We start from the raw sequence: 10267 nt of genomic DNA on the forward strand, positions 1-10267 counted from the left end.
GGGGAGCAGAACAGGCAGATCTACGAAGCACACTGCTGAGGGGAGCAGTGTGCTGGTCAGGAGAGGTCTGCCGCACCATGTGGGTCACCTCTGGGGCCGGGGATCGAACTTACACTGAAGCGGCTGCCGCTAGCTTGCAGGGCTGTGTACTAACCTGTGGCGCCATCAGGGACGGCCTGGACTGTTTCTTACCTGGCCTGGTTCTGCAATTCCAAGTTATTCTCTCCATCTTGCTGCATGGGTTTGCCTGATATTCCTCCATTGTGCCGGGGATGCTGCTGGCTGGGGAATTCACACTTGTTCTTCCCTCTCTCCCTAGAAACCCCTATCGTCCAAAGGTTGTCTAAACCACCTCACTGGTGACCGATCAGTGCCATTTAAATGAAGACTACAGCTTTATAGTTAATGAGATCCTGAGTAAAATGTATGAATTGTGATAGGTAGTTCTATGTGGTCAGCTGTATTTCCTCAGCAGCAACTTTGTCACTGTGCCTCTCTCCACCCTTTTTGAGGGATCCACATTTCTCTCATCTTTTTTGTTTATATTATTATTTCTTTGGGGTGCTGTTACCATCTGCACAGATGGACATAAAAGGGATCTTCTTTAAAAAAAAAAAAAGTATGGTGGATAGTTCATGCATTAATTACTTCCACAATATTTCATTGCAAAGTCACATCTGGTTACCCAGATGAAAAGGGAACTTAGAGCTGGACAATGGTACGTGAGAAAAAAGGGGGGTGGGGATGGGAACAAGTAAATAAAAAGTCTACTGTCACCCAGCTTTTGCTTAAATTTACCTTTGGGTGAGCCTTTCCTGGACCTGCTATTTAAAATTAACATTCCTTCCACATGTACAATTTATTTATGCATTCGACTTCTCCAAAAGGAACACTAGCTTTGTGAAGGCAATAATTTTGTGATATCTGTGTCCATGATGAGCACAAATACCTGTTTAGAAAAGATCAGTGATTTTTAAAAGAACAGAAAATTACGCATCCATTGTCTCTAGACACACCCCGTCTATGGCCCTCAGTTTTATGCTTTCCCTCCGTTATCACAGATAATCTTTATTCTGAGAGAAAATATTCTACAGTTTCAAAAATGAATGGTTAGCAAACTTAAAAATGTAAGCATTATAAGTCAAGCAGAGATAGCACAAATTATGTTATGGGCTCTTCAGTGAATAGCAAACACCCAGACATGCCCCTCAAAGACTAAGAAAAGTCAGAAAGTGAGAAGGAGGCCTCTTGATCATCGCCATATTCCTGAGATGTATGGTGTCTGTCGCGGCCGAGACAAAAGACAAGGATGTCATTTGATCGGTGAGTGACATATGAGCCATGGTGGGTTAGGGGCGATGTGAGGCAGAGTGGATTTTCTCTTGACATCAGTCTGTGTTGTGTGACTTTGCTGAATCACGGCTACCTGGCTCCTAGGATCTGCTCAGAGATAATAGAATGTGTTTGCTTTTACGACCTTGTGACCTGGCTGACTCGACAGGTGTGTCCGCCTTCTAGAAAGAGAAGCAGCTGGCGACTTCATGCCAGAGGAATTTGATTAACTATAAATTAAAGCTCACAGGCAGAATTTTGGTATATCGTTAACTTATCATTCAGCGCACTCCCTCATGTTTGAACTGTGTCATTCATCTGCGCACAATTTCCTTCACAGTTAGGATTAATTCAGCTATGAGCCTCTTTTAAAATAATATAGATATTTTTGATCTGAGAATTTAACATCCTTGCCTTACAGAATGAACCTTCACCTTTTCCATGTAACATTTTAAGTACAAAGGGTAACTATCAATCAATAAATACCTTTTAAATTAATTTTCTGATCAAAATGACATGAATAAATTGCAAACCTTGAGTGGCAGAAACAAATTGAAAGTAATATCCATATTTTCCTCTGAAAGGAGCAGCTCTTTTGCACCCCTCGTCTTAAATGATTTTGAACCTTCCCTAACCCTTTCGTATTTTCAAAAGAATTAATGGTTTTCCAGCCAGCACATCACATTGTATTTCTCAGTTTAGCAATGCTAATGGAATTATAAATACCATGAGGTCGTAAAATAATGAATAAAACATTAAACATCAAGGTTATTATAGCCCGTTTGGCAGTTATACATAATTCGAATCTATTTTATCTAGCCAATGTTGGTGGGACTTACTACAGACTCTCTACATGGTTTTATTTCAGCTACAACGACGGAGCAAAATTTGGTCATGGAATTACCTTCCTCCACTCATCCTCATTTTTTCTATTTGACTCGAAAATCCTAGATCTGAGTCACTCCCTGAACTCGTATTCATTCGTGCACAAGAGTCAACATTCAGACGGCCGCATGCGTGTATCGTATGAAGAGGTTTCTGAAAGTTGACTGTGCACATCACCTAGAACAGTTTAGTTGACTGTTTGCTTTCACGTGGGTTCCAGGCTCCACCCCCAGTTCCTCTGAATCAGGAACGTAAGAAGAAGCTGGGAGATAAATATCTATAAAACAGCCAAAATGTTGGTGCATTGTCAACTTTAGGAAGCCTGGATTGTGGTCTCACGAGTTGGGCCTTGTGCTTGAGTCTTGTTACATCACGGCCACCTGGACATAACCAGCAAGGAGTGCAAGTCTGGTCTCAATTCTAAGTCTTCGGTTCCGGTGCTCTTTCCCCTGGTAGACATGATAATCTTTGCTCCTTTGGCTTGCTGCCCCTAAAACTATGTAAATTACCTTCAGCTCCATCTAGCCCATGGTCTCCTGGACTCTGGAGATGCCAGTCTTTCTCTGTTTGTTAGTAGTCTACATGACGTAGGAAGAAGGCAGCTAAGTCAGCACAGTCCAGTAAGGATTTCAAAGTGGTGTTGAATATTTTCACAAGGGCTACTGGAGCCATAACCCCAGGTAATGACTCTGTGTTTTAAATTGATCCAAAATGGGCTTTTTATGTGTGCCAAGTTTATATGGTGTTGTAGTATTCTATGATGACAATGTCAGTCTGATTCTGGACAGGGACTCTGTATTTTAGTCATGACAGAGAAAAAAGCCAGTCACCTCTTCTTCCATCACATTTTAAACAAAGCAACTTCTCATTTGTCTTTTTTTACATTAATTTTCAACATTTTGTTGCGTAATATGAGTTCTTCATTGCGTATGCTTGATCTTGGAATTCTTTCAGTATTTTGCATCATAGTCTATGTATACCATGCAGGTTGGTTTTTGTTTTGTTTTGTTTTTTCATATAGTTGCAATGTCTAGCTCTTACACTTAAGTCCTAAGAATTTCATAGACTAGCATAACATAGTTTAAATATCTTGGCAGAACCAAAGTAGTTCAACATGTTTTTTGTTATTCACATTATACACTCATATGTTCGTATCCTTAAAAGAAGGAAGTGTTATAAATTCACTTGCTAATTAGTCAGAGGAATTAAAATCTTTAGATGTATGACTTTTAAAATTATAAGATTAAAAATAAGGAGTTTTCATTAAATTCCTACACTGTTAAGAAAGACAGTTTTAGAAATAATTAAATACTAAACAACTTGCTGGCCGTGAACTATTTTAGAAAGGACAGGTGTTCCATTTTGTGTCTACGACGCCTCTCCCTAACCCACTCATCTGTCCTTGGGGACTTAGGTTGTTTCCATGACTTGATTTTTGTAAATAGTTTTACAATGGCCATGAGTGCACTTGTGTCCTTTTGAATTCGTGCTTTACACACTTTGAACAGATACCTTGACACGGAGTTTCTAGATCATTTGGTAGATCTATTCTTAATATCTTGAGAAATGTCCACACTGTTGTAGGAATTGTTGACACATGTAGTCTCCTGAAGAACCTGGAACTGGTTGTGCTGCACGAAAAATAATACCAAAAGATCACATCCTATCGGATTCTACTAAATCAACACCATTGAAATGACTAAGTTATAGAGTGGAGAATGCACTCGTGGTGACTAGCAGTTCAGTAGAGAGTGGGAGTGTGGGCTGGAAGTTGGTGTTACTTTGAAAAGGCCCGAGAAGGGGCCCTGGTGTTGATGGGACTGTCTTTATCTTGACTGTACCAACGTCCTTGTTGTGACCCCTGGCATGGGTGTGAAAGGCGTAACACAGGGGGAGACTGCATTGGTTTTTACAACTCTGTATGCTTCTAGAGTTTTCTAGAAATGAACAGATTAGTTAAGGGAAGGAAGAGAGCAAGGAGCATGACTGTCATTTTTCTCTGGCAGGAAGTTCAAGCAGACCTTGTACTAGGAAACATCTCTCATGTTGACAACTTGAACATACTTCAGAGCCTAGCTGAAGCGTAAGATCAAGTAGTAACATTCAGTGAGGTGTCAAAGAATCATGTGGAATCTTCCTGAGGAACGCCTCCCTGCAGTGCAACATACTTCTGTGCATTTGATACCTTCTCATGGCCCTTAATGCCTCTTTCTTTTTAAAATAACTATCCTATTCTCAGGCAATCATTTTTTAGCTTTCTTTCACTCCCCTCCCTTGATTTCAAGTTTTGCCTTAGAAAATAGCTTGAATTGTAGGCAGTTAATGTTCATAAGGCTCAGATGATACTTTATCCTGCTCAAACTTCCCAAGTTTCTCCTGACGCCTTAGCAAACTGCATAGAGAAATCCTCCCTCCTCTTAACTTACCCTTCACAGAACACCAGCTGAGTTTCAGGCTGAATTAGGATCTCTTTATCTGGGGACTTTCTTCAACTGTGTTTTTGGGTGTTCATGAGCCCATTGCTCTGTCCTCCACATCATTTCTCCTCTGCCAAAATGACCTGGTCTCACTGCCATTGTGAGTGATTTCCCACGACTCATCCCTTCCCTCCAAATCCATGCATTTCACAGCTTACAGTTGTGAGGGCACCACAGAGAGTCATCTTGTGTTATATCTGGGCTGCGGTCAATTGTTGTATCACTGCCTTGCTGTTCTAGCTGTTTGATTTACATTTATGGACATTCAGAAAAATTCAAAATCATGTCACTCTTACCATTACCATTGGTCTGACTGATGATTCGTGACATTTCTCTGTGATGGTTCTGTGCTTGTTTCAAATCTTTGGTGAGTAATGAATGGGATCACATCTCTGTCATCTCTGTTTAACATTTACATGCAGATATGTTTGAAGATAAAGGCTGAACCTGTCCTATATAAAGCCGACCACCAGAAAAAGAATATACGAAGTTCAACTTCACAAAGCATATTCCCTTCTTAATCTGTGTATAATCTTACCTCCAAAGTTTTTACAAGTTCTGGGCCACAAACATCATGGGAAAATGGCCTTCAGCTTTGTATCCAATAATATTTTAACATCTTCCTAATTTCATTCATTGACAATAATGGAGTGAAGAACTATAGAACTAACCTGTGCTTCGATGTTCTAATTTGTTTTCTTGACTGCCTTACTTTCATTAGAAGATTTGAAGGATGGAGGGGCCCCTGTGGCAGGCAAATGTCACTGTCAATGGGAAGAAATGCTTGCATTTTCAGATCTGTCTCCATGAAATGCAGAAAATTACTTCATATTTGCTAAGAAGAATGAATGAATCCTTGACTAGAGAAGCATTTCTAAGAGAGTGAAATCCTAAGACAAATTACAGCACATAGAGCTTTGTAGAATATTTCCCATTTTTCATTTCACTTGTTCCTCCATATATTTTTTCCAAGTAGAATGATTTAGGAAACTAAGAAAAAGCTTTTCAAAGAAAATCTTAAAAATTACAACTGAAAGCACAGACATGAAGAAGAGCCACGTGGAAAAGGTTTTCCAAGCTGCTCCCAATTATGTGGCTGCCTCTGTCTCTGGTTTTGCTTTTCTGTATGTTTCAGGCTCAAATTCCCACAGCAGCTCTGAATTATAGCTGAACGAGGTTCACGTCAGCACTGGCTTTCCTTTTCTTGACTTTCCAAATTTAGCAAAATACTGTTGTTAAATTGAAATTCAGAACTTTTTAAGAAAAGGTTTCATCAGTTGCATCTTCTTTTGTGTCTGCACCATGATAGATAGTTCAGAGCCTATTATAGGGTCCCTAAAATCAAAAAAAGCAAATTCTGTGAATAATGTAAGTAAGCCTCCTAGTGAAAAGATACAATGTTCTCAAGTAGTTTTGCCATGCACGGTATCTCTAGCTGGGCTAATATATGGCACTCGAAGGCATGAGGCAAAAGATGAGGCCACCTCTATCCTTCCACACAAAGACAGAAGCCAGATTTCTTTACTGCCACCTTGTGTGCCAAGGCGTGCATATCTGTAGGGTTATCTCCTATGGAATGACCAGAAAGTTCCCTGACACCAGGCAATCGCCACAGTACCGATGCTCACAAAAGTAAATGAGGGTCTTCTGAACTCGGTCACAACAGGACTTGAGGTTGTTGCTGTTTAAATTTATTCCAAAAGTATTGTCATTCTTCAGGATAGTTCTTCAAAGATTTCTTTATTAATTATCTCTTTTATGAACTTAATACACTGAGTAATGGAGTGTTTTTTATGGAAGCATGGGATTCATGGTTGGAAAGCTACAAGGAAAACTGATTTTTTCAAAGTGCTTATTATGTGCCAACTACATTCCAAATACATTTTTGCTTAGTATGTTCCCCATGGCAAATAAAAAAAAAAAAGAGTGCCTCTTATTTACATACATTCTCTGAGGATGAAAGCAAGTTTCAGCAATTTTAAATCCACCACCTAATTCATCAACATGGTGCTAATTCAGCAAGCTGAACAGGAATCCCAAAGCCCAGACTCACTCTAAAGTTCATGTTCTTTCTGGTATGGTCATAATATTCTGTGGGAAAAAGGTAATCTGAAGTCTGATAAGTGAAAATTACATTTTTGTTAAAGATATGTGGGGTTATGATACGATACGACATCTGACCCTTAAATTAGCTTTGGACAAAATCCAAACTCAACAGCTAACACATTTTGAACAGCACCATTATTTTAGTAAACATGAAGTCTTTTGTCCTCAATGTTCATCAACTGTCCTTTGTCTCTTGTTATTTTATGCCTGTTGTTTAAGTTACTTTCTTGTCAGGTAACATCATCATATATATGCCTATCTTTTGTGGGTTCTTTTGCAAAGTTCAGATACACAGAGTGGTTGAAACTAATGAGTTTTAATGACTTTCACTGTGTATCTGTGTATTTAGTCAATTCCATACTTTATACGTCTAATACAGACAATTAAGAGCTGACTCATAAGCATCTTGCAAGCACACGTGTAAGATTTGAGATTTGAGAGCTATGAGAGTTTGAGAGAAAATAGGAAATCTTCCCATCATGCTAGAGAAAGAAGGCGTGATTTTAAAGTAGAGATACGTTCTTGTTGACTGGTAACAAACTAAATGTCAGTGCAGCTTAAAGTCTCAAAATACCATCATAATTATCATTACTTAGACGCCTCTTCTGTTGTGATTACATAGTACCAGAAAAATCATTCTGTTATTGTTATCTTGCACATGAACACATGAGGCTAAGCAGGATAGAATTTAATTCATATTGAGGTCGCCACCCGTCGTTCGCCTGGGTCTGCCAGACGGGTGCCTGTGCTATTTCTTCCCAGCATCCTCTTCATCGGCACGGATCTTTAATGTTGCAGCCAGGCAAGCTCCAGGGATATTCACAAACTCCTTCCTTCAATCAATGCGAAGCCTTTTCAGAATGGCTCCAAAACTGACAGTGTTGTGATACGTTTGAATGACTCACTATTTTTGTAAGTAGTTTGTGTGGTGGTTTGAGCAGAATCTGATTTTTATAAGGCGTGGCAAAAATGAACTTGTCTTAGATGCTTCCAGCACTGCTGTGACTTTTCTTTTTCATTTCACCTCATGAATAGCTTCATTGAGATTAGAAAATGCAAGGAGCAAAGAAAGGTACTTATAACCTCCCTTTGCTTGCCCTCCCTTTCCCTTTCATTGTGGACATTCTTTATGGGAGTAACGTTGAGTTATAACATCTCAGGTATCAAGTTCACATCCCGATCTCTGCATACTTTCCCCGCCAAATACAAATACATTCCCCATCAGGACGCTCTGGGTCTGAAACACATTAAAGCGCAGCACTATGAAACTGACACAGCCACCTCAGCACGAGTTCGATCCCCAGCTTGGGAGTGACCCACATGCCACAGCAGACTTCTGTCTCCCCGCTGCTCCCCTCAGCAGTGTACTTGGTCGACCTGCCTGTTCTGCTCCCCACTCTGTCCCTGGTGAATCTTCTCACTGCCCCTGAACTTCTGGCCTTATCTCTGTTCTGTACAAATAAATAAATCTTTAAAAACAAAACAAAACACATTCCCCACCAAAACTAGTTTACATTCTTTCACATCTTAAAATATGTTAGGTAAAAGAGCACACAGAAAATCTATTCTATTTTATGTTTTCTCTAGAATAGGATATTCAGAAAGGCTCTCTCTGCTTTTTCCTCTTTTCTCTTAAAACTCTGATGGGCTGACGCTCTCCTGATCTCCCCACATCACTCTGCAAGACCATTCACCCCTCTGTGGGGTCACCCGGCCCTTTTCTAGTTCCCATACTTCCCCTTTCACACGATCCCATTTCTAAGTGATAAACATTGAATTATTAACATTTCCAGCTGTTTTTTACAAATTCATAAGCATGGTGATTTGAACATCTTGCCAAATGAAAGGGCTTTTCAACTTCAGGCAAAAGGGGGAAAAAAAATATCTGGAAAATACATTATCTCCAGGGCCATAAAGGAAAGGAATGTAACTGGCATTAGTAAGAGCTTGTGAATAAAAGAATAGAAAAAAAAAAAAGCCAAGTGACAATACGATGTTGCTCTTTTTATGGAAACTCTTTCAGTGCTCTTAAAATGTATTGTATATAATGTGAATAAAATAATTCATATTGGGCCATGTAACTTTAACCTGAAAAAAAGCAAAATGTTCTTTACGTCTAGGTATCTATGACTGAAATCAGAAATGAGTTCATTGCACATATTTCTCTTATTCTTTTAAAACTCAAGAAATGAAGAGAGAAATAATTCATTTTTCAAATGGAAATCAAGTGGTTTTTCTTTCACTGAAACTTTCCATCTTTCAGCATGGACATAAAGTAATACTTGTATCTGGACATGAGAAAAAAATGCTAAGTTTTTAATATGATTAGAACTTAGCATCACTGAACAAAGGAATAAACCCGGGGTCGAATCACATTTAGTGGCATCTGAATGTTATAAAGCTCAGGGACTGGTAAGAAATCAGTAGGGCTTACAGAGATAAAGTTAGATACAAAAGTGAGTATATGTTTTCGTAGAGAAGACTCTAAGAAAAAATAAAAATGTTTAAAAGCAGGTTAACTGAAACATAAAATTCTTAATATATGACTATACAGTTAGATACAATTTTAATATTTTTCTTTCATTTTTACTGCTGACCCTTTGATTCGCTGTTAAGTGTATTTTCCTAAGAGAAGATTAGTAAATAATGCAATTTTTAGCATAATTTATTAAATAGTTTGCATTATTTGTTGAAATTCATAAAATAAGTAGCATTCAATCTAGAAGTATTTGGTGCATATAGGAATAATAAATATTTGCTTACTGTTCATACAAACAGAAGTATTTCAGCACATTCTGTTTTGCCTGGTTTCATCAAAAAAATTAAACAAGCACGCAGTGTGTTTTGGGGCTTGTAGAAGCTGCGTCCCTTTGCAGTCTTGACAGATGAGGTTTGTATGCTAATTTGGTGTCCATGATAATGAAATACTCAACACTGCTGAAAAATTCTGGTTAATGAATAGATTTTTCTCAAAATAAATGCTGGTTCCTACATTTCAAGTACTGCTCCTGCTTTACTGCCTTTACAGCTAGTGTATCATCAGCAAGCTTCTGCACGATTCTGATATCATGTATCCAGGGCTGTGCGGGTAATGCTTACTTATTACAAATTTAGTGTAATAATTGTAGTTTACTATTTATATCTTAATTCACTCCACAGAAATGTACTGTGAGCTCAGCAAAGGGAGAATTTGTTGTGTTTTGTTCAGTGATGGATCCCAAGGACACTAAAGAGTCCTTGATAGAGGGCCTCCCTGAAGGGCTAGGGGTTAGTCTCAGCACTATCACCACTATGGCCTGAGTTCCATCCCAGGCCAGGGAGTGACCCACATGGCCCAGCAGACCTCTCCTGTCTCGCCTGCTGCTCCCCTCAGCAGTGGATTTCAGTAGGCGTCTGTTCTGCTCCCCACTCTGTCTCTGATGGATCCTCTCACTGCCTGCACCCCAGTTATATGCAAAAATAAATAA

Source organism: Condylura cristata, unplaced genomic scaffold (assembly GCF_000260355.1).
Source record: "Condylura cristata isolate star-nosed mole 26May11 unplaced genomic scaffold, ConCri1.0 scaffold00016, whole genome shotgun sequence".
NCBI classification, from domain to species: domain Eukaryota; kingdom Metazoa; phylum Chordata; class Mammalia; order Eulipotyphla; family Talpidae; genus Condylura; species Condylura cristata.